General features: G+C 42.3%; 3 pseudogenes; 2 read left to right on the top strand and 1 right to left on the bottom strand.

The window, feature by feature from the left end:
• Positions 1-11,869: 11,869 nt before the first annotated feature.
• Positions 11,870-11,988, bottom strand: LOC134937692 (5S ribosomal RNA; annotated as a pseudogene).
• Positions 11,989-15,820: 3,832 nt separating this feature from the next.
• LOC134937418 (5S ribosomal RNA) lies at positions 15,821-15,939 on the top strand (annotated as a pseudogene).
• A 5,927-nt stretch (positions 15,940-21,866) lies between these two features.
• LOC134937417 (5S ribosomal RNA) lies at positions 21,867-21,985 on the top strand (annotated as a pseudogene).
• Positions 21,986-26,135: the final 4,150 nt, after the last annotated feature.

The raw sequence follows: 26,135 nt of genomic DNA, 5'->3' as shown, positions 1-26,135 counted from the left end.
AACATAGTCTCAAAATTTATTGACTCCTCCAGCATCATCAAAAAACCCCTTTCAACATCATTAACCCCTTTGCTATCAATTAGTTCTATTCACCCCCTAATTACCTCCTTCAACCTCATTAAAAGAACTGTCATCTTTATTTACCATTTTAAGAGTATTAACTGTTCAACCGGGATGCGGTCAGGATGCCCGTGGTCGAGATGCTGACACTTGAAATACTGGTGCTGGAATCCCGACACGCGGTCAAAATGCCGGCGTCAGAACTCTGACATAATTTATAATCTCAACACCAGAATCCCGACCCCGCCAGCATCCAGTGCATAAGTATGCTGGGGTATCCTACACTTTAGCCGCGTGTTGGGGGGATGGTTTAGGCTGTGGGGTGTGGATTAGGCTGTGGGAAAGGGAACGGGAGTTGGGGGGATTAGGATTAGACACCCCAGGGGAGGGTTGGGTTAGGATGCAGGGAGGGGGGGGGTTAAATTTAAGCACAACCTGGGAGGGTTAGGGTTAGCCTGCGGGGGCAAGGTTAGGGATAGGTTGCTGGAAGGGAGTGTTACAGAGGGGGGTAAGCATACCAATCTGACCCCTGTCAGAAGTGGACAATTGGGATGCCGGTATAGGTTTTATGACCGCCGGCATCCCAAACGCTGGTATTTTATATCTCACCCCTTCAACCTCAAGATAAAACAATCATCTCAACTCCCATTTTCCTAATATTATCATATATACATATAAAAAAATTATAAGGGTTGTGTCTGTACATAGCAATTGTGTTTGGAAAATACACTTCTAGGGACTGTTTAATGTTTTCTAAATTTTTGCCTATCTGTTTGTTCTGGCATCATGCAAAAATTACTGGATAGCAACCAATCAAATGCTGTCTATCATTTCTCTATTGCCTTTTAAAAAATGATAGACAGCATCTGATTGGTTGCTATGGGCAAGATTACCAATTCTCTGTTTTAGCAGCTTTAGTAAATTTACCCCTAAGAGTTTAGAGGAATATGGGAGAAGAGAGAGGTTAGGGTAAAGAGATGTTTTTTGAGGATGGAAAAGATAGGGCATGTTTAAAGGAGGTGGAGCAGTACCAATAGAAAGAGAGAGACTGTCAGCAAGATGGGAGCAAGCGATGAGAGAGAGCGCGGTAGAAGTGAGAGGAAATAGGGTCTAGGGGAGAAGGAGAGGATGATAAGATGAGTGAACTGACTTTATTGTCAATGGCAAGTGAGAAGACAGAAAGGGTAGGTTGACCAGACCCGGACCTCTGAGCTAAATTCTGTACAGTAACCAGCATTGGGCTCAAACAGTCGGAGGTAATGCCATGGCAGGAAGACACACATCATGGTGACACCTGCTATCACATTCACAGCCCCAAACTGGTCACCCCAAGCCTGGAATTCTTCGGGTAGTGGGGACATCCCTGGGCATAATGTAAAGAACAGAAATAATATTCTTCTTTACAGTGGGACCACAGGTCGAAGCGAGCCTACCCGGCATCCCGGCACTTGAAGAACATGTGCCAGCATGCCAGGACAGTAAAAGCCTGCTGGCACCTGTACATCCACTGTAAAGAAAATATATAAAAGAAGCTTTGAGTCAGACCGCTCTCAGCAGGCAGTTTCTATGGCCTGCGCAGTGCTCGGAATCCGCTTCCAGTTAGTTGTGGAGTCTATCGTAAATGAGGCAATCCGACTAAAACCGACTGAAACCAGGCATGTCTCAAACCTATGAGTATCACCATCAGAAGAACATATACAGTTAAACACGTTGCTTTGTACTATAAATTCATGAATTTGAGTGTAAAACGTTCCGGCGATATCCAGAAATTTGGTTTTCATTTCAAACATGATTAGTAAATTTAACCCATACCCATAAATACTCATACAAATAGGGCTCAATTTAAATGGCGCTATTTACCACACTTACGGTATCGCCAGACTCATGAACTTTTGTTTGCATCCCCATAGAGCTGTGCACAAATCCACGGGTGAGATTGGGCCACGAGGAGGATGAGTTCTGCTGCTGTTGCAACTTCTTGTACACCTTTGCAATGGCAACTCGCCCCCCTCGCTCCTAACTGATTTGGATTGATACACATATACCATACTTGCCTACCCTCCTGGAACGGTCAGGAGGCTCCCGAAAATTGGGTTGCTCTCCTGCCCCCGAAAAGGAAGGCAAGTCTCCCAGAGCCTGACCACACTAACCAGCCAACCCTCCCAGGCACCCGTACACCCCCGCAGCCGCCGCTTAACTAGTACAAGTGGGTGGGGCAATGACACAATTTACGGTAAATCAGTAATCTGGTCATTGTAGAGCGGGGGCGGGACTGCGATGATGCTCTGCTCACATACCTTGATTCCGCACCCCCTGTTGTGCCTATTGCCAGAAAGTTGGCAAGTGTGACATATACATACTGTTGGACAGTACTTTTAATTATGAGTACATAAAATGTAATCAGTAAAACAGGGAGAAAAACAATAGCTTGATATTTTGCTGCTGAAAGTGTTTTGTACTTAGGGCCTAATTTAGTAAGGGCCGCAGAAGTGCTGGAATCGCTATTTGGCTATATCAGTACTTCTGTACATGCGCACATGCCACTACGTAGTACACACATGTACAAGGTTTCAATCGATCGCAGTCTAAGTCCTGTCGGGGGGAGGGGCGGTGACAGGATGTTGATACTGCGTTTTGTGGGTGTTGTTGCACCCTTTTGGGGGGCGGCACGGTCCAGACAACGCAGGCGTGTCCGGACCATTTGCGGGGCGGACCGTTGCGGCTGCGTGATGTCACATGCAGCTGCTGCAAGCCAAAAGATGGCTGCCCTCCGACTGCCTTCACGGACAGTCTGAGTAGGCAGGGGGAAACCTTAATCATGCGATGCGCTTGCATGTTAGCGGGAGGCTGGACCCGGCATGCGGGGCGACCTTGCCCTGGGTGAAAAATATATTTTCAACACTTATTATCTTGAACCTTATTAATAAACGGTTGAATTAAGATTTTTTAGCCGTTTTGGACAATATGTCTTTATTTTAAAAAAAACATAAACAGAATAAATGTTAAGTTTTAGGCTATTCACCAGCACACCTCTATTCTGACCTATATCTGCTGTAATTTATTCTGAAGAGTGCTCCCAAAAAGAGTTTTTTTGGCTTTTCCTTTCTCTAAATTTAATACTGTAGCAGAGAGGCTAGGCGCCTACACAGTAAAATTACTTAATATGACAACTTTCATAAGCAGAATAATCTGGCAAATTTAGAAGATAAAATGATGTAGGTCTATATGTGACACTCTGAACTGGACCCCTTAATTTGTACTACAAAGGGTATGCATTACAGGCAACTGTCAGACCAGATAAGACATGAGTAAGGTCCCCTAATTTTCCCCTTGCTGAGCTTCGATTGCTACCCATCCTGTTAATGCTTAAGGGGTTAACTCTCCCTTCTTCTGTGGCCTGGGAGATGCCAGCAGGACCAGTGAGCAGACAGGCACTAGGACCCTTTGACTTACTTAGAATGGAGGAGGGAGTGAGAAGGCTGATGGAGTTTTGATTGGCTGTGGCAGAGCTGGGAAAAGAGGAGGCGGGGTTCGCACAAGTGTGTGTGAATGGAGACACACTGTGGAGAGCGGACCCGCTGCTGAGGATGCCGCTGTGAGAGCCGCCAGCCACTGCAGTGACACCAGCCTGCCCAGGGAAGCTGCCGGGAAAGGTCTCAGGTGATAGAGGGTAGTGTTTGAGGCTGCTGATAGCAGGTACCTACCTCTGACGCACAGACACTCCAGCTAATGCCCTCAGTTAGAAACCCAGAGTCACCCAGCTCCGCATACACAGCTGAATAGGGGTCAGATAAGAGAGAGAGAGAGAGAGAGAGAGACACTCTTCTTTTTACTTGGCAGACACAGCTATTAAGAGTACTGGGCAGTATTAAATATTGTACTTTTCAACAGGGGAGTCCATTTTATGACCAGCACGACCCTTTTTGGATATAATTTATCTCAGGAAAGGCAGACGCCAGATAGCAAAAGATACTCTAAACTGCCTTAATCAACAGGGTGACAGGAAAGAGCGGACCCGTTGTGTATTTTAGACACTCCACAGCTTGTATCAGCCAGCTTTATTTTATCTTGCCTGCAATCTATCTGCACCTTTCATGTGACGCTGAACTGTATTGTGAACACACTCTAGCTATTCAGAGCCTTAGCTACTAATATAGCCTGCCTGGAAACTGCTTTAAATTCATTTGCACCCTGCTGAATCTCTTATTAAATCTGCCAACTTATGCATGCCCCTATATTCTCTGAACTGTGTGAGGAATTAGTACGCTATATTTCCCCCTTCACTGAACTGCTTACTTGGTACTGTCAAAGTTGAAAAATATTGTGATTCACAATGCCTTGTACTAACCCCAATGCACATGCCCGCTGCTCGTGCACCCACTCCCCCGTGCGTACGCATCCCCTCAGGTTGCGTAAGGGACGCTCCGACGTCTCCTGCGCATGGAGATGTGTATTTACGGCGGAGTTTGTGAGCGTCTAGCGAGCGACTCGATCGCAACATATTTAACCTAAATAGTGTGTTTTATAGATAGTATTTCCCTTAACAATGTCAGAAAGTATGTTTAGTGTAAACGGTTCTTGGACAGAGAAATTCCTCTTTGCATGATATGAAGGGTCAGACAAAGGTAGAACGGTGATGTCTAGTATCCAGCTGTAGAGTATTTTAAATGTAACATTTCGGTGTTGGTTAGGAAGAGATTGTTCGCTCCTGCGTATAGTTATGTTTAAAAGTAGTTTCTAGACATTTACTGTATTTGCTGTTCATTATCCATGCGGCGGGAATCCTGAGGATACCTCCCACCTGAGCAGTTGGAAATAGACACAGCCCACCTGTTCGAACCCACCTATGACCTTTTGTTATAATGCAGAGACACATTCCTGTGTCCAATGAACTATAAGATTATAGGGACCATTGTATTGTTACTGTATGTTGTGTATATAAAGGCCACCATTGCTGGACCAGCACTCACTCTCTCTACAAAGGTTTTCACACTGAAGGCTGAGGGCTGGTCCAGGACGCGCTTGCGAATCATTCCCACGGATGTAAGTTTCTCTGTAGCCATTTTGTTATTCTTTATGTACGCCATTCGTTCTCATTTTGTTATCCTTTAAGTGTTTGCCATTTTATTCTCTTTGTGTTTATTCTGTTTGCGATCGTTCGCTATTGTTCACATTTATTTCTTGTTATTCTGTTTAGGTATCGATGTTAGGTCTGTAGTGTATAAGCTGTAACTGTTTTTCCCCTTTTTATACTAAAGTATCTTCTACGAAGGTGTTGGAACCTTACCAGGTCTTGTGTGTTTCACCAGTTATTATATAGGGTTTCTGAGCGTCTCAATCGCTCAAACAGCTTTCATATTATCAGAATCAATAAGCGTTACATTGTGGTAATATTACAGTACTAAGGTTTACAGTATAAGCATACCCTTACAGAGTGTTGTTAAACAAGGTTTACAGTGTGTCATTCAGTGAACGTCAGCGCCGCTCGTGTCTCACTCTCACGGCACAGCGTCTGCTACGCCAACAGCATAGCAGTACTGTACTCGGGCCGCCTATAGCGTGCTCGATACCAAGCGTAAGCCCGTGAGCGTACGTGCCGCTCGTGCGTCGCGCCCACGGTTTAGCGTCTGCTACGCTAAGTGCGTACCCTTACGGTACTCCGTGCGCCGATTGCGTACTAGTCCATAATAAGTATATAGCTTATGTTCAAAGGTAAATATTTGACTATCAATTGGGGGCATCGTCCGGGCCTCCTCATACCCGCAGTCAAGCGGAACCAGGCAGACTTTTATCCATCAGCAAAGGGCGGGAAGGTAGTATCCCCTGTATCCGTGTTTATGGTTGGGGATACGGTAGTGCTGATCAGATAAGCGTCTGCTTCGCTTGGTTTGTAGGGATGCTGGTTGGATCCGGAACCGAAAGGTAAGAACGTTAAGCTATTGGTTTTTTTTTAATTTTAAAACTGTTTTAATTTCTGTTTGGTGCAAATTGCATACGCAACACACACACACACACACACACACACACACACACACACACACACACACACACCTGTATTTTCATTTGTGTATTTTCACCTATCTACATTCCTGTTTGCCATTTGCATTGATAACGTGCTGAGAAAATTTGTTGCTATTTTAGTTAAAAGTAAAGAGTAATACTTAAGGGAGTAATTGTAAAAACACGCACGCAGCATAGAATATACTGTGTGGTGTTTGGTAAGCGTTTATAGTGAAATATCGCTTACATTTATAGAAGCGTGTTATTTGTGTTACTGCGGACGTATCCGGCCTGTGTACACGTGTCTCTCACAGAGTGCGAGTCAAGCGTACGCGACGCAAAGGCCTACACACGTGGCGTAAATTACGCAACGTGCGTACAGATACGCCCACTAGATACAAATCACACGATAGCATTGTTTTAGTAAAGCGGAAGCCTCGAGATAATAGCACAATTTCTTTCAGTTTCCTAAAACTAGTTTAAAGGAAAAAGATCCTTCTCTTGCTGCATCTCCTCTAGGATTAACCTGTGTTACCTGAATGAAAGTAATTTTCTGTACAGAAAAAAAATCAAAGTATATTTGAAGTGATAGAGGCGTGTGTATGCAAGTGAATTTTTCTTTGGGTGAACCTTGAGAAAAATCGAGATCTCGTAGAAGTACACCCGTGAAGTGAAGCACGTGGTGGCGTGGGAGGCATCTTACGTTAACAGTGAAATAAGGTAAAAGGAGCAAGTAGTGTTACAGCAGACCAGAAGGTTGCTAAAATCAGAAATCCGTTAAAAGTACCTATACGAAGTTCTGAAGAGCCTGACTTAAGAAGAGTCAGAGGTAAGTGAGCGCAACCCAGAGGGGGGTTGGCGCAAAACCCATATAGGCCCGTGTAGAGAATACGCCCCGGCTGAAGGTTTCGCAGCCTAAACAACCGATTCCGCTGGTCGTTCTGCAGATAAGTAATAGTTACTTATACGAAGTGCGACTGTACCGCACGTAATTGTGTGCATTAGTTGGTTACCTTGATACCCATTCAGTTTTTGTGGGATCATACACGCTATTTGTACATTCTAACGTGATTTGCGTTGGTTTTTATTTTATTTTAAGGGAGGTTCGCTGTTCACTCAGGAATTTTTCAACGGCCAATACTTACTGGGGAGGGTAGCATACTCCCACACGCCCCAGTAAATAGCGGTTCATAGGGGCCCTAGGTTGAGTACAGCAGCGCTAATGCAGTTTCTGGGTGTATTGGTCAACGTGGGCGAGAGTGGGTGAAGGCACTCGTTGAGCTTTCACCATCGCCTTACCTCAGGCAACTTGTTTTTTTGTAGGAATTTGCTAAGAAGGCAATACCTGCAAATAATGGGGGCCAGTTGCTCAAGTAAGGGGCGATCAACCAAGGTTCAGGTTGATTTAGTACCACGACCAGTTGGGTCAGCCAGGTATATAATGTGTGAAAAATATGGATCACACACAGAGGTTTTATGCAATGAGTGGGAACGTATGACTGTGAACGATGGAGAACAGTTCTCCAGGGTGGGCAGTTTTGATCCTGAGGTGTTGCAAAATTTAAGGAGAAGGATAGGTCTAATAAAATCCGGAAAGCAACGGAATAGACATTATAATTGTTTACATTTATGGCAACAGGAAAGTGAGATACAAAGGGAATTAACTTACACAGCTTGTTCTCACTTTAGCAGGAAACACATGGCAACTGGAGAAACAATGGCTACAGAGAATGGCATACTGGGATATGATGATAATAATGCACTTAGTAACTGTATTAACGATGACAAGAGTAAATGTAATAAATGTAATAAATGTAATAATGATAGAAGGAAAACTGATAAATGTACAAATTCTAACCCGTGCAAGTTGCACCCCATGTTAAACTTCCCTCAGGATTACAAGCAAGAAAGTGAGCCCAGCACGATGTCGGCACCTTTTCCAGCAGCCATCATACGAGACACCCAGGTGGGCACGGCCCAATCTGTAAAGGCAGTAGTCAAGCCCCCTAACGGAGGGTCAGGTGAGGTCGTGTCCACAGGTAAGTACGGTATTGTATATCATGCACAGACAATTGCACCTCACATTGTAGAGTCAACACAAGATGGTGTAATTGAACTAAATTCTATCAGGGTGATCACAGTCCCCAATGGGAGGACTGACGCTCAGGGAGTCACTCCCATCAGAGACATTGCTATGCATTGTCCCTGGTCCCGGACAGAATTGACAATTATGTCTGAATTTCCCGATCCCAGGAGCGATCTAGCTGCATGCCAAAGTTTCATTAAAGAACTAGGTAACGCCACTGAATCCACTAACAAAGGTTGGCGAACAGTACTGCGGGCATGTTTGCCCTCTACTATTGACCCCTTGAAATTAATTTCTGATTGTAGGTTAGACGAAGAGAGACCTCTCACTGATGCATACAATCAGGAAAATGTTAAACAGATAAACATTCAATTAGGAGTATACTTCCCAACTGTTGTCAAGTGGAACAAAATCTTCTCCATAAGACAAAAAGAAGGTGAAACTGCTTCTAATTATTTCAATCGAGCACTGCAAGTAATGGTTAGATACACTGGGATCGCGGACATTGAGGAAAATGTACATCATAGAAAAGTAGCAGTTTATGTATTAATGGAAGGTTTAACAAAAGCGTTGAGAACAAGGGTACAGACCACTCAACCTAACTGGAGAAGTATCTCGGTGGCTGCGTTAAGAAAGTCCGCTGTTGGGCACGAGCGGAACATCAGCAAACACAGGGAGTCACAGGGCGGTAAGCAGATGACCATAAGTAAGCTACCTCAGTCAAAACCCCAGACCCCAGTGGGTAAGTCAAATGTGATAAAAGGTTATAGTTGCCAGAGGGAAGGTCATTATGCACGGAATTGTATGTTTAAAGATGCACATAAGGTATATAAACCCCCTAGACAACGACATGACACACGTAATTATAATCAGGGATCATATATGAAGAATTTTGGGCCGCACCTGTAATTTGCAGCCAGTAAAGTTGATCATTAGCCTTGATAGTAAGCCTGAGGTTACAGTCAATGTAATTGGTAGGTCATTCCTTGTAGACGCAAGGGCGGCCAGGTAAACTCTGTAATTTATCTTTAAATGTTTCCTTCTCATCTCTAACGTTCACCAACGGAACTCAAACATCACATGACTACTTGGTCTTTTCAGAGGTCTACCCAACCCCAGTATATCTTACCAGCATCGTTGTGTTTGGCCAGACGCAAAGGGTGGAGAGTGGAGATACTGGTGGGGGAGACTGTGCAGAGATACCGGTGGACATGTTGATGCGACAGCCTGTTGATGAATCTGACAATGTTTTTCTTTTCTATTTTGTTCTCTCTCTCTCTTTTTGTTCTTTCATGTTGTACGGATAGTATGTCACACCTCAGTTAGACAAATGGTAATGCAAGATTTATGCTCCTTACAGAAAGATCGCTGATTTGGAAAGAATATTGTATCACCGGAGTGTTCGTTTTGGGAAGACTGAGAGACAGCACCTTTGAGATGACAGCCGAGCAAGAAGAACAACAAGACTAGAGGACAAATTATCGTAACAAGTTTCTTTCCCCCTCAATTATTTTCTGTACCCCATTACAACTTTCCCTTTCTCCTCCTGTAAGATGGACTCGCCTCAAGAGACTGCAGTCCGTGTTTTCCTGTTGACCCTGATGTTGACCAGAGCAGTCTGTTTCGGTGAAAGTACCAGTGAGGTCGAGAAAGGATCTGGAATGGGTTCTGATGATCAGGACGGACTTGTAGAATTCCAAGAACCACACAATCACCGAGCAAAGGCGAGTATCAGAAAACGATCTGGTAGCCATGACATTAATAGACATTGTGAAGGATTGTTAGCTGAAGAGAATTGTATATGTAGGAATTGTGAAAATATAGTTGAGGACGGGTGCATCCAGAGATGTCAGTCCAGCCTTAATATCAACATGGACCGTCATCCATTGAGTGACTATCACTCATTAGTGGGTAAGGTTTTAAACCAAACGGAATGCTGGGTGTGCTCACAAGTACCTCAATGTCATAGAAAGTCAGGACTAGTGCCATACTCTTTAACAATAGATGAGGTACTTGAATTAAGGGGTGGGAGACCGGTGGACAAGAAATTTAATATTTCTAGGCCTCCTAGTTTGAAGCTCCACCAATACCATGTGGATAGGTCCTTAATATGTTTTAACATTTCCAATCCCCGAAAGCCGGGAAATTGGGAAGTGACATGGAACAACCGAACCATGACATTCTCACACAGAGCCGATAGAATGCCCATCGACTCAGAGCTTATACGCCAAATAGCCAACAGTGGAAGATATTTCCAATATAGGTACACGCTAGGGAAGTAGGCCGATGCGAGTTGGAGAAGTATCACCAGGATACTGTGCACATATCATACAACCTGATACGTGTACTAGACAGATGAGAGAGTTAGGGATAGGATTTTTCACCTGGAAGGTTTGTAATATGGTTATGTCATATTCTGTCCCATATGTCCTCCCCGATGACGCATATTTCATATGTGGGAGGAAGGCGTATAGGTTCCTTGCCCCAAACTCAGAGGGATTGTGTTACATTGGAAAAGTGTTGCCTGAAGTGATTTATGACCCGTCAATCGAGACAATGTTGTGATAAAATGTGATTCCACGGTCCGTTTCTTTCACCCGTTTCTCCTTTGGTTTTCTCCAAGGTACAAAGACATCCACCTGGAAGAAGAATTTGATGACCCTTTATACAGACCACTGATGAACTGTGTCACAGACACCTAATGAGCTTTTAGAGACTGTAAATTTTTTATGGACACTTGAAGAGCTTTGCTTGCCACTTACAGCAAAGATACAGTAAAGAGACAAGACATCAGACAAGACGTCAACAAGACACCCAAAGACGACCACATACATAATCATACAACTGCATTTATAATGCATGTTTCTTATCTTCATCTCTACAACCTCCAGGTAGTACCACACATAGTCGACAGGTGACTTTCACATATTAGCATTCACATATTTTCCCCCTTCATGTATCATCAACTAATGTGCACCCCATTTGTTAAAACTAAAAGCTGAAAAGAGCTCGGTAGAGTTTGACAGCCCATCCACAGACCCTTAATATGGGATAAGAAGGATTCAATGTATACTTCGCAATACCTCGAAGCTTATTTTAGAACACGTACGGCACGATGATACATGACCCCTCAGACATGGATTTCATACACACATGCTTTTTACTATCCCACTAGCAAAAGGATTGATAAATCTGGACAGAATACACTTAATGATATTTATATTACTTTTGTAATATATTAAACCAACATTATGCCTACTGTATAATAAAATAATTTCAGCAATGGGTTGGTGGTGCTCCCGGAAAATAGTTCAGAAAACTAAATGGAAAATGTGGTCTTAAGAAAAGAGCAAAAGACAAAGAGCTGCTATATGTCTTTTCCAGGGCACGCTTAAGAAAAATATGTGATGAATTGTGAAGATATGGGTGAATTAATACGTAACTTTTATTGAGATATACTTACTAAAAGGGAGGAAGCGAATAAACAAAGTTTAATACAAATTTTAGGCGAAAAAATATTTTTTTATATATAAGGGCGAAAATATGTTTACTCCCTTTATGTATCCAAAAAGAATTTTTTACTTTGTTTCTGAATTGAACAAATATTAATGGGAGTAAATAGGCTCCATGGGGTTGAGTTATCCCATATCTGAGTATCCAAGTCAAACAAAAGACCCGAAAGTGCACACAGATCTGGAACGGCTCATGAATATGAGGATAAAATACCTACGGTACCTAGTATTCCCTGGTGGTCTCCCAACCGGGTACTGACCAGGCCCTGCAGTGTATGGCTTTCAAGATCAGACGAGGTTGGGCATACTCAGTGCGGTTTGACCGTAGGTGAGTGAGTCTCAAATTTTGTGCGATCAATTCCAGTGTGTGGTTGTTTCAGGCAAATGTGATAACTGAGACGCTCTACTGATAGTTACTCCCCTAAAAACATAAGGGGAGATGAGGATGGTGCTATGCAGTGGAAAAAAATATAATAAATAAATAAACCTTATTCAATTAGGTATTGTTTGTTCCCTTATAGGGATCTATCCTTAATGATCCCTAGGGGATGGTGTCTCCACTGAGTATTCCTAAAAATCACATCACAGCTGTATATTCAAATAGCATGAAGAAAGTATATCACTTTTCTCAAGAGATAACATATGATATTTGTTGCGCTTAATATCAGAATAGCAGTGACAGTTAATGGATAAAACAAATAACCCTTTGTATTAGGCACTTAAGGTATTTACAGCTATATGCTGATAGTCCGTCTGTGTATAGAGACAAGGGCCCTCATTCCGAGTTGATCGGTCGGTATTTTTCATCGCATCGCAATGAAAATCCGCTTAGTACGCATGCGCAATATTCGCACTGCGACTGCGCCAAGTAATTTAACAATGAAGATAGTATTTTTACTCACGGCTTTTTCTTCGCTCCGGCGATCGTAATGTGATTGACTGGAAATGGGTGTTACTGGGCGGAAACACGGCGTTTTATGGGCGTGTGGATGAAAACGCTACCGTTTCCGGAAAAAACGCAGGAGTGGCTGGAGAAACGGAGGAGTGTCTGGGCGAACGCTGGGTGTGTTTGTGACGTCAAACCAGGAACGACAAGCACTGAACTGATCGCACAGGCAGAGTAAGTCTGAAGCTACTCTGAAACTGCTAAGTAGTTTGTAATCGCAATATTGCGAATACATCGGTCGCAATTTTAAGAAGCTAAGATACACTCCCAGTAGGCGTAGGCTTAGCGTGTGTAACTCTGCTAAATTCGCCTTGCGACCGATCAACTCGGAATGAGGGCCAATGTTATCCCCACTGTGTCCCTGAGTTTACTAAGGCACAGTGGAAAAAAACACTTGTACTGTGCCCATATACGAACCCCCCTGGTGGAGAATAAGAAAACCAATTGCGGTGTGATATTAGCTGGGTACCTCACTGGGTGTGAGTTTCAAACCTTTTTGCCCAAATGTCTAAATGCATTGGTGGGCAGTGTGACATCCGAGGCGTCCAGTGGGTATGAGTAGTGATTTCCAGCCTGGGAGGGTCCGGGTTGTGGAGCCGATGTTCGCGGTCCGCGCAACCGGAAGTTCGGGCGCCGGGACCGGAAGTGAACGTACGTTTCGCTCTGGGAGCTTGATCACCTGATCGCCTGCTCCCAGAGCTCACGGCCGCCTTGTTTATGTTGATGTCCAGCCTACCAGACACTGGGGTGTGTGAGGAGGTGTGTCTGGGGGCGGATCAACTGGGATTATTGCAGCCAGATTTATTCTGCTGTGTGTAAATGGGTAAATGCCGTGGCTGGATTGTTGGAAAAAGGGGGAATGTGAGAAATTGCTGATATGAACACTTATATCATATTGGTGAAGAGTAAATACCAAATTGGGACTGGAGTAACAGTATTAAATTCCATAGGACATGATTACATACAAAATAGGAACTTATAAAGGGCTGTGACATGTGTATCATAGAGACAGCTATTTTTGTGCGGGGGGATTGGTTATAATGATTATTGCTTTTATTCTCATGTCTGTATATAATAAGTATTGATGAAATATTTATTACGTGTGGGAATATGAATGCAGGAATGCATGTATGGGTACATTGTGGAATATAGGTTGAGATGAATTAAATGTGTGAGAAATGTTACAAATGTGGTGACTGTGAAAATAAGGTTTGAATAGGATGGGGGGGGCGGGAGTGCACTGTATAGGTGGATGGAGAAAAAGTAAGGGGAAAAGAGTTGAAAGTGAGGGAAGCAAAAATATGTGTATGTGAATGAGATGTTTGGATAAGGATGGGGGGGGAAAGGAGGGTAAGTGATGTGTATGTGAGTAGAATTATAATTGGGGAAGGGGGGGATTGAAAGATTGGGAGATGTATGGGATAGAGTGGGGGGGGAGGGGGTTTGGGTGTGTTAAACCAATGGGGGGGGGTTTGTTGGTGTGTGTGGGGGGTTTGGGTTTAATTTATGGGGGGGAAAAAAAGAGAGGGGTTTTGGGGAGAAAACATGGGGGGGAGGGGGGGGGAGAAGGGGATGGTGAGCTCCCCAAAACCCCTCTCTTTCCCCCCCCCCCATAAATTAAACCCAAACCCCCCCCCACACACCAACAAACCCCCCCCATTGGTTTAACACACCCAAACCCCCTCCCCCCCACTCTATCCCATACATCTCCCAATCTTTCAATCCCCCCCTTCCCCAATTATAATTCTACTCACATACACATCACTTACCCTCCTTTCCCCCCCCATCCTTATCCAAACATCTCATTCACATACACATATTTTTGCTTCCCTCACTTTCAACTCTTTTCCCCTTACTTTTTCTCCATCCACCTATACAGTGCACTCCCGCCCCCCCATCCTATTCAAACCTTATTTTCACAGTCACCACATTTGTAACATTTCTCACACATTTAATTCATCTCAACCTATATTCCACAATGTACCCATACATGCATTCCTGCATTCATATTCCCACACGCAATAAATATTTCATCAATACTTATTATATACAGACATGAGAATAAAAGCAATAATCATTATAACCAATCCTCCCACACAAAAATAGCTGTCTCTATGATACACATGTCACAGCCCTTTATAAGTTCCTATTTTGTATGTAATCATGTCCTATGGAATTTAATACTGTTACTCCAGTCCCAATTTGGTATTTACTCTTCACCAATATGATATAAGTGTTCATATCAGCAATTTCTCACATTCCCCCTTTTTCCAACAATCCAGCCACGGCATTTACCCATTTACACACAGCAGAATAAATCTGGCTGCAATAATCCCAGTTGATCCGCCCCCAGACACACCTCCTCACACACCCCAGTGTCTGGTAGGCTGGACATCAACATAAACAAGGCGGCCGTGAGCTCTGGGAGCAGGCGATCAGGTGATCAAGCTCCCAGAGCGAAACGTACGTTCACTTCCGGTCCCGGCGCCCGAACTTCCGGTTGCGCGGACCGCGAACATCGGCTCCACAACCCGGACCCTCCCAGGCTGGAAATCACTACTCATACCCACTGGACGCCTCGGATGTCACACTGCCCACCAATGCATTTAGACATTTGGGCAAAAAGGTTTGAAACTCACACCCAGTGAGGTACCCAGCTAATATCACACCGCAATTGGTTTTCTTATTCTCCACCAGGGGGGTTCGTATATGGGCACAGTACAAGTGTTTTTTTTCCACTGTGCCTTAGTAAACTCAGGGACACAGTGGGGATAACATTGTCTCTATACACAGACGGACTATCAGCATGTAGCTGTAAATACCTTAAGTGCCTAATACAAAGGGTTATTTGTTTTATCCATTAACTGTCACTGCTATTCTGATATTAAGCGCAACAAATATCATATGTTATCTCTTGAGAAAAGTGATATACTTTCTTCATGCTATTTGAATATACAGCTGTGATGTGATTTTTAGGAATACTCAGTGGAGACACCATCCCCTAGGGATCATTAAGGATAGATCCCTATAAGGGAACAAACAATACCTAATTGAATAAGGTTTATTTATTTATTATATTTTTTTCCACTGCATAGCACCATCCTCATCTCCCCTTATGTTTTTAGGGGAGTAATTATCAGTAGAGCGTCTCAGTTATCACATTTGCCTGAAACAACCACACACTGGAATTGATCGCACAAAATTTGAGACTCACTCACCTACGGTCAAACCGCACTGAGTATGCCCAACCTCGTCTGATCTTGGAAGCCATACACTGCAGGGCCTGGTCAGTACCCGGTTGGGAGACCACCAGGGAATACTAGGTACCGTAGGTATTTTATCCTCATATTCATGAGCCGTTCCAGATCTGTGTGCACTTTCGGGTCTTTTGTTTGACTTGGATACTCAGATATGGGATAACTCAACCCCATGGAGCCTATTTACTCCCATTAATATTTGTTCAATTCAGAAACAAAGTAAAAAATTATTTTTTGATACATAAAGGGAGTAAACATATTTTCGCCCTTATATATAAAAAAATATTTTTTCGCCTAAAATTTGTATTAAACTTTGTTTATTCGCTTCCTCCCTTTTAGTAAGTATATCTCAATAAAAGTTACGTATTAATTCACCCATATCTTCACAATTCATCACATATTTTTCTAAAGCGTGCCCTGGAAAAGACATATAGCAGCTCTTTGTCTTTTGCTCTTTTCTTAAGACCACATTTTCCATTTAGTTTTCTGAACTATTTTCCGGGAGCACCACCAACCCATTGCTGAAATTATTTTATTATACAGTAGGCATAATGTTGGTTTAATATATTACAAAAGTAATACAAATATCATTAAGTGTATTCTGTGCAGATTTATCAATCCTTTTGCAAGTTGATTATACTGAGGCCTATCCCAGCTCTTAATCTGGCACGAATCTAGATTTACTCAGATATATACTTACCTTCTCCACCGCCTTATTATGACCAGTTTTAATCTAAAAACTGAACTAAGCGCAAAACGCAGAACGGATGACCTTGAAAATATTTTCCCAACTGGCAATGATACCAGCGATCCAGATCCAAACTGGGAAGAGGAGGTTTCAAAACTAAAATACATACTACAACGACAAACTCGAACCAACTGGGACCTAACAAGCTTGGAGAACTACCAGAAACAAAAAATTGTACCTAGAGGCCTTAGGCCGAAACTCTTTCCGGCATTTGAATTGTTTACTGATAATCTCCGACAGGAATGGGAAACTACATTATTAAAATGCTCACACGAGCTAATTAATATCTTGATCAAACACAACAACCTTGTTTTGGATGACTGTACTAAGGAAATTGACAGAATAGCTAAAAACTTAGAACCTTGGGAACAAGACCAGAGATTCCAAAGCAACTTTGATAAAATCAAGAAAGAACTTAAAGTATATGAACAAACCATAATTGACAGAAAGAAGAACAAATTCTTAAGGGACAAAAAGGATTTTGTGAACCAAAAAAATCTTCCATTGGACCAGACCAATTAGAAAAGAACGACCCGTGGAGCGTTCATATACCCCTTCCTCATCAGAGGTGGACTTATCCAGTACGGATGAGAACGAAAGCTACACTTACGACCGCAGGAACACCTCAGCATCAAGATTGGACAGTAATTCTTTGACTGGTTTTTTAGAACAAACCAGGGGAGCACGAGGCCACTCAACAAAAGGAAAAGAAAAACGCGACGTAGTAAGAAGAAGAGGAAGAGAGAAATGGGGCTCACCACCTCCAAATCGATATCCAAACCGCAGAAACCAGAACTAGTTCCAGATCATAACAAATATAAAATAATCAATCTATCGGATCACATTCTAACTGAGGAACAAAAGACAGTCCTAGAAAAGGGCCTTACATTCTCACCAACTAAAAAATTGAACCGATTTCAGTGGCAGGTAAATCTACAGTTATTCGGACGCAAACTGTTACTAGCCAAATTTTTCTCTGGAAACAGAGAATCATTGGAGATAAGTGCTGACCTTGGAAACCTTTCATCACAAGAGAGGGATGCCCTGATGATACTAGAAGAACTTGCAGGATCCTCGGAACCCACATCCCCAGCACAAAGTAAAAGAGTGATACTCAAGAAAAAATCAACCTTTTTTCCAAAGGACACCATATGCCCTGAGGTCAAAGTGTTCACCAACTTGGTATCCAAGGACCTAGACAAATTATACCTAAACAGGAAACACTACCGATCCACAGGTAATCTTACAATCAATGAACGCAAAGCACTCCGGGAGATCAAATCTTGGACTGACATAGTTCTAAAACCATCAGACAAAGGCGGAAATGTGGTAATCTGGCCAATAGAAAAGTATTTACAACAAGCCAAAAAACAATTGGACGATAAATTATGTTATCAGAAGAGCTTCTTTGACCCAACAGAAAACTACACAAAGCAATATATGAACATCATAGATAGGGCCTATCAACTAGGCACCGTGACCAAATCAGAACATGACTTTTTGTCTGTCAAAAATCCACGAGTACCAACGTTCTACCTTCTGCCTAAGGTACATAAAAACCTTAGAGATCCCCCAGGCAGACCAATCGTCTCAGGAAATGGTGGCCTCCTTGAAAACGCCTGTATCTTCCTGGACATACACCTCAGAGATCATGTGCTGGAACTCCCATCCTACACCAGGGACACGACAGATGTCTTAAAGAAAATCCACGATATTCAATTAGAAGATACACATCTACTTGTCAGCCTGGATGTCGAGGCACTGTACACGTCCATACAACATGATTTGGGTATCCAAGCAGTTGAATACTTTCTGATGATGAAGGGAATGGATGAATTTCATGAATTTCTAATACAACTACTTCATTTTGTATTAAATAAGAACTACTTCACCTTCAATAACCTCTTCTACACCCAGGTAAGGGGGACAGCGATGGGGGCAGCTTGTGCCCCTACTTACGCCAACCTCTTCCTGGGTTGGTGGGAGAGGGAATTTGTTTTCTCAGATGACCAAGAAGAATACACTAAGCATATAACCCTTTGGACACGCTATATCGATGACATCCTCATCATATGGGATGGCACACAGGATGAACTCTTAGAATTCATCAAAAGACTCAATAACAACACCCTTAACCTTACTTTCACCTGTGTATATGACCAGAATAGCATACCATTCTTGGATCTCCGAATCTACAGAGATAACAAAAACATGATCTCTACAGAAATTTACAGGAAAGATACAGCCACCAACACTCTACTACACCAAACCAGCTCTCACTTTCCACCAACCATAACAAACATTCCTAAAGGAGAATTCTTACGCCTCAAACGAAATTGTTCTAGCGACGACGTCTATGAAAAAAGAAGTCAAGAATTAACACAGAGACTGAAGGAACGTGGATACAGTATGCGGTCAATAAAAAAAGCCAAGAGAATACTTACCAACACTAAGAGAGACTCTTTAATTTTTCACACCAAAACCAACACGGAAGAATCTCAGACCATTAGATTTGTGGGTGATTTTTGTGAAGAATGGAGGGAGATAAAATCAATCCTACAAAAACACTGGCCCGTTATACTCTCAGATGAAGATCTAGCCAAGAAACTTAACACTAAAATAGACTTGAGCTGGAGAAGATCACCGAACCTAAAGGATCATCTTGTAAACAGTCACTTTGTACAAAAAGCAATGAGAGACCCGAAAGAGCAAGGAAGCCATCCATGTGGCAATTGCAAAATCTGCCCACATATTATCAATAAACAAGAACTGCAGGACAGATATGGAGAAAAAATCAAATTAAATGGCTTCTTCAACTGTAGAAGCAAAAATGTTATCTACTGCATTTCCTGCCCATGTAACTTAATGTATATAGGGATGACAACACGAATGTTAAAAATCAGGACACTCGAACACATGAGCAACATTAGGAATGCAGAAAGGAATCAACTAAGGATGCAACAGTTAACAACCATATCAAAACATTTCCTGACACATCATTCCGGCTCAGTACAGGATCTCAGAATACATGGCCTGGAACAGATTAGGCCAGGAATAAGAGGAGGCGATATCACACACATGCTTCTCAGAAAAGAAAGTGAATGGACCTTTAGACTCAACACGGTGGCTCCGAAAGGACTAAATGAATATCTTAACTACAGTGTCTTCCTGTAAGAATGAAGCTCCAGCATAACACTTCTAATCTTGATTAGATCCTCCAAATACCAATCACTTATCTATACCTACAACAATCACACACAACAACACCTGGAAAAACCACATATACAGGGGCTCTTTCCCACCCCAATCCAACATCTTGCACACCTATCCAATACTAAACAATTCTTACTCGATACATTCCACCATCTTCCCCCCCCCCCCCCGTATTCCCCACATACAATCAACATTTTCATCCACCACTTGATCACGATCACTTTCCTTCATTCACCCATACCGGTACACTCCATCCCAAGGTTGGTCAAATCTTACATTTCAATGTCCACAACCCCTTTCCCCTCCTCCCCTGATTCACTCACACCAGCACACTTCATCCTCAGAATGGTCTCATTCATACACTCATTCAAGCTCACCATCCCCTTCTCCCCCCCCCCCTCCCCCCCATGTTTTCTCCCCAAAACCCCTCTCTTTCCCCCCCCCATAAATTAAACCCAAACCCCCCCCACACACCAACAAACCCCCCCCCATTGGTTTAACACACCCAAACCCCCCCCCCACTCTATCCCATACATCTCCCAATCTTTCAATCCCCCCCTTCCCCAATTATAATTCTACTCACATACACATCACTTACCCTCCTTTCCCCCCCCATCCTTATCCAAACATCTCATTCACATACACATATTTTTGCTTCCCTCACTTTCAACTCTTTTCCCCTTACTTTTTCTCCATCCACCTATACAGTGCACTCCCGCCCCCCCATCCTATTCAAACCTTATTTTCACAGTCACCACATTTGTAACATTTCTCACACATTTAATTCATCTCAACCTATATTCCACAATGTACCCATACATGCATTCCTGCATTCATATTCCCACACGTAATAAATATTTCATCAATACTTATTATATACAGACATGAGAATAAAAGCAATAATCATTATAACCAATCCCCCCGCACAAAAATAGCTGTCTCTATGATACACATGTCACAGCCCTTTATAAGTTCCTATTTTGTATGTAATCATGTCCTATGGAATTTAATACTGTTACTCCAGTCCCAATTTGGTATTTACTCTTCACCAATATGATATAAGTGTTCATATCAGCAATTTCTCACATTCCCCCTTTTTCCAACAATCCAGCCACGGCATTTACCCATTTACACACAGCAGAATAAATCTGGCTGCAATAATCCCAGTTGATCCGCCCCCAGACACACCTCCTCACACACCCCAGTGTCTGGTAGGCTGGACATCAACATAAACAAGGCGGCCGTGAGCTCTGGGAGCAGGCGATCAGGTGATCAAGCTCCCAGAGCGAAACGTACGTTCACTTCCGGTCCCGGCGCCCGAACTTCCGGTTGCGCGGACCGCGAACATCGGCTCCACAACCCGGACCCTCCCAGGCTGGAAATCACTACTCATACCCACTGGACGCCTCGGATGTCACACTGCCCACCAATGCATTTAGACATTTGGGCAAAAAGGTTTGAAACTCACACCCAGTGAGGTACCCAGCTAATATCACACCGCAATTGGTTTTCTTATTCTCCACCAGGGGGGTTCGTATATGGGCACAGTACAAGTGTTTTTTTCCACTGTGCCTTAGTAAACTCAGGGACACAGTGGGGATAACATTGTCTCTATACACAGACGGACTATCAGCATGTAGCTGTAAATACCTTAAGTGCCTAATACAAAGGGTTATTTGTTTTATCCATTAACTGTCACTGCTATTCTGATATTAAGCGCAACAAATATCATGTGTTATCTCTTGAGAAAAGTGATATACTTTCTTCATGCTATTTGAATATACAGCTGTGATGTGATTTTTAGGAATACTCAGTGGAGACACCATCCCCTAGGGATCATTAAGGATAGATCCCTATAAGGGAACAAACAATACCTAATTGAATAAGGTTTATTTATTTATTATATTTTTTTCCACTGCATAGCACCATCCTCATCTCCCCTTATGTTTTTAGGGGAGTAATTATCAGTAGAGCGTCTCAGTTATCACATTTGCCTGAAACAACCACACACTGGAATTGATCGCACAAAATTTGAGACTCACTCACCTACGGTCAAACCGCACTGAGTATGCCCAACCTCGTCTGATCTTGGAAGCCATACACTGCAGGGCCTGGTCAGTACCCGGTTGGGAGACCACCAGGGAATACTAGGTACCGTAGGTATTTTATCCTCATATTCATGAGCCGTTCCAGATCTGTGTGCACTTTCGGGTCTTTTGTTTGACTTGGATACTCAGATATGGGATAACTCAACCCCATGGAGCCTATTTACTCCCATTAATATTTGTTCAATTCAGAAACAAAGTAAAAAATTATTTTTTGATACATAAAGGGAGTAAACATATTTTCGCCCTTATATATAAAAAAATATTTTTTCGCCTAAAATTTGTATTAAACTTTGTTTATTCGCTTCCTCCCTTTTAGTAAGTATATCTCAATAAAAGTTACGTATTAATTCACCCATATCTTCACAATTCATCACATATTTTTCTAAAGCGTGCCCTGGAAAAGACATATAGCAGCTCTTTGTCTTTTGCTCTTTTCTTAAGACCACATTTTCCATTTAGTTCTCTGAACTATTTTCCGGGAGCACCACCAACCCATTGCTGAAATTATTTTATTATACAGTAGGCATAATGTTGGTTTAATATATTACAAAAGTAATACAAATATCATTAAGTGTATTCTGTGCAGATTTATCAATCCTTTTGCAAGTTGATTATACTGAGGCCTATCCCAGCTCTTAATCTGGCACGAATCTAGATTTACTCAGATATATACTTACCTTCTCCACCGCCTTATTATGACCAGTTTTAATCTAAAAACTGAACTAAGCGCAAAACGCAGAACGGATGACCTTGAAAATATTTTCCCAACTGGCAATGATACCAGCGATCCAGATCCAAACTGGGAAGAGGAGGTTTCAAAACTAAAATACATACTACAACGACAAACTCGAACCAACTGGGACCTAACAAGCTTGGAGAACTACCAGAAACAAAAAATTGTACCTAGAGGCCTTAGGCCGAAACTCTTTCCGGCATTTGAATTGTTTACTGATAATCTCCGACAGGAATGGGAAACTACATTATTAAAATGCTCACACGAGCTAATTAATATCTTGATCAAACACAACAACCTTGTTTTGGATGACTGTACTAAGGAAATTGACAGAATAGCTAAAAACTTAGAACCTTGGGAACAAGACCAGAGATTCCAAAGCAACTTTGATAAAATCAAGAAAGAACTTAAAGTATATGAACAAACCATAATTGACAGAAAGAAGAACAAATTCTTAAGGGACAAAAAGGATTTTGTGAACCAAAAAAATCTTCCATTGGACCAGACCAATTAGAAAAGAACGACCCGTGGAGCGTTCATATACCCCTTCCTCATCAGAGGTGGACTTATCCAGTACGGATGAGAACGAAAGCTACACTTACGACCGCAGGAACACCTCAGCATCAAGATTGGACAGTAATTCTTTGACTGGTTTTTTAGAACAAACCAGGGGAGCACGAGGCCACTCAACAAAAGGAAAAGAAAAACGCGACGTAGTAAGAAGAAGAGGAAGAGAGAAATGGGGCTCACCACCTCCAAATCGATATCCAAACCGCAGAAACCAGAACTAGTTCCAGATCATAACAAATATAAAATAATCAATCTATCGGATCACATTCTAACTGAGGAACAAAAGACAGTCCTAGAAAAGGGCCTTACATTCTCACCAACTAAAAAATTGAACCGATTTCAGTGGCAGGTAAATCTACAGTTATTCGGACGCAAACTGTTACTAGCCAAATTTTTCTCTGGAAACAGAGAATCATTGGAGATAAGTGCTGACCTTGGAAACCTTTCATCACAAGAGAGGGATGCCCTGATGATACTAGAAGAACTTGCAGGATCCTCGGAACCCACATCCCCAGCACAAAGTAAAAGAGTGATACTCAAGAAAAAATCTACCTTTTTTCCAAAGGACACCATATGCCCAACTTGGTATCCAAGGACCTAGACAAATTATACCTAAACAGGAAACACTACCGATCCACAGGTAATCTTACAATCAATGAACGCAAAGCACTCCGGGAGATCAAATCTTGGACTGACATAGTTCTAAAACCATCAGACAAAGGCGGAAATGTGGTAATCTGGCCAATAGAAAAGTATTTACAACAAGCCAAAAAACAATTGGACGATAAATTATGTTATCAGAAGAGCTTCTTTGACCCAACAGAAAACTACACAAAGCAATATATGAACATCATAGATAGGGCCTATCAACTAGGCACCGTGACCAAATCAGAACATGACTTTTTGTCTGTCAAAAATCCACGAGTACCAACGTTCTACCTTCTGCCTAAGGTACATAAAAACCTTAGAGATCCCCCAGGCAGACCAATCGTCTCAGGAAATGGTGGCCTCCTTGAAAACGCCTGTATCTTCCTGGACATACACCTCAGAGATCATGTGCTGGAACTCCCATCCTACACCAGGGACACGACAGATGTCTTAAAGAAAATCCACGATATTCAATTAGAAGATACACATCTACTTGTCAGCCTGGATGTCGAGGCACTGTACACGTCCATACAACATGATTTGGGTATCCAAGCAGTTGAATACTTTCTGATGATGAAGGGAATGGATGAATTTCATGAATTTCTAATACAACTACTTCATTTTGTATTAAATAAGAACTACTTCACCTTCAATAACCTCTTCTACACCCAGGTAAGGGGGACAGCGATGGGGGCAGCTTGTGCCCCTACTTACGCCAACCTCTTCCTGGGTTGGTGGGAGAGGGAATTTGTTTTCTCAGATGACCAAGAAGAATACACTAAGCATATAACCCTTTGGACACGCTATATCGATGACATCCTCATCATATGGGATGGCACACAGGATGAACTCTTAGAATTCATCAAAAGACTCAATAACAACACCCTTAACCTTACTTTCACCTGTGTATATGACCAGAATAGCATACCATTCTTGGATCTCCGAATCTACAGAGATAACAAAAACATGATCTCTACAGAAATTTACAGGAAAGATACAGCCACCAACACTCTACTACACCAAACCAGCTCTCACTTTCCACCGACCATAACAAACATTCCTAAAGGAGAATTCTTACGCCTCAAACGAAATTGTTCTAGCGACGACGTCTATGAAAAAAGAAGTCAAGAATTAACACAGAGACTGAAGGAACGTGGATACAGTATGCGGTCAATAAAAAAAGCCAAGAGAATACTTACCAACACTAAGAGAGACTCTTTAATTTTTCACACCAAAACCAACACGGAAGAATCTCAGACCATTTGATTTGTGGGTGATTTTTGTGAAGAATGGAGGGAGATAAAATCAATCCTACAAAAACACTGGCCCGTTATACTCTCAGATGAAGATCTAGCCAAGAAACTTAACACTAAAATAGACTTGAGCTGGAGAAGATCACCGAACCTAAAGGATCATCTTGTAAACAGTCACTTTGTACAAAAAGCAATGAGAGACCCGAAAGAGCAAGGAAGCCATCCATGTGGCAATTGAAAAATCTGCCCACATATTATCAATAAACAAGAACTGCAGGACAGATATGGAGAAAAAATCAAATTAAATGGCTTCTTCAACTGTAGAAGCAAAAATGTTATCTACTGCATTTCCTGCCCATGTAACTTAATGTATATAGGGATGACAACACGAATGTTAAAAATCAGGACACTCGAACACATGAGCAACATTAGGAATGCAGAAAGGAATCAACTAAGGATGCAACAGTTAACAACCATATCAAAACATTTCCTGACACATCATTCCGGCTCAGTACAGGATCTCAGAATACATGGCCTGGAACAGATTAGGCCAGGAATAAGAGGAGGCGATATCACACACATGCTTCTCAGAAAAGAAAGTGAATGGACCTTTAGACTCAACACGGTGGCTCCGAAAGGACTAAATGAATATCTTAACTACAGTGTCTTCCTGTAAGAATGAAGCTCCAGCATAACACTTCTAATCTTGATTAGATCCTCCAAATACCAATCACTTATCTATACCTACAACAATCACACACAACAACACCTGGAAAAACCACATATACAGGGGCTCTTTCCCACCCCAATCCAACATCTTGCACACCTATCCAATACTAAACAATTCTCACTCGATACATTCCACCATCTTTCCCCCCCCCGTATTCCCCACATACAATCAACATTTTCATCCACCACTTGATCACGATCACTTTCCTTCATTCACCCATACCGGTACACTCCATCCCAAGGTTGGTCAAATCTTACATTTCAATGTCCAC

The sequence above is a fragment of the Pseudophryne corroboree genome, chromosome 6 (assembly GCF_028390025.1).
Source record: "Pseudophryne corroboree isolate aPseCor3 chromosome 6, aPseCor3.hap2, whole genome shotgun sequence".
In the NCBI taxonomy this organism is placed as follows: Eukaryota; Metazoa; Chordata; class Amphibia; order Anura; family Myobatrachidae; genus Pseudophryne; species Pseudophryne corroboree.
This window is presented reverse-complemented; position numbering and strand designations above follow the sequence as displayed.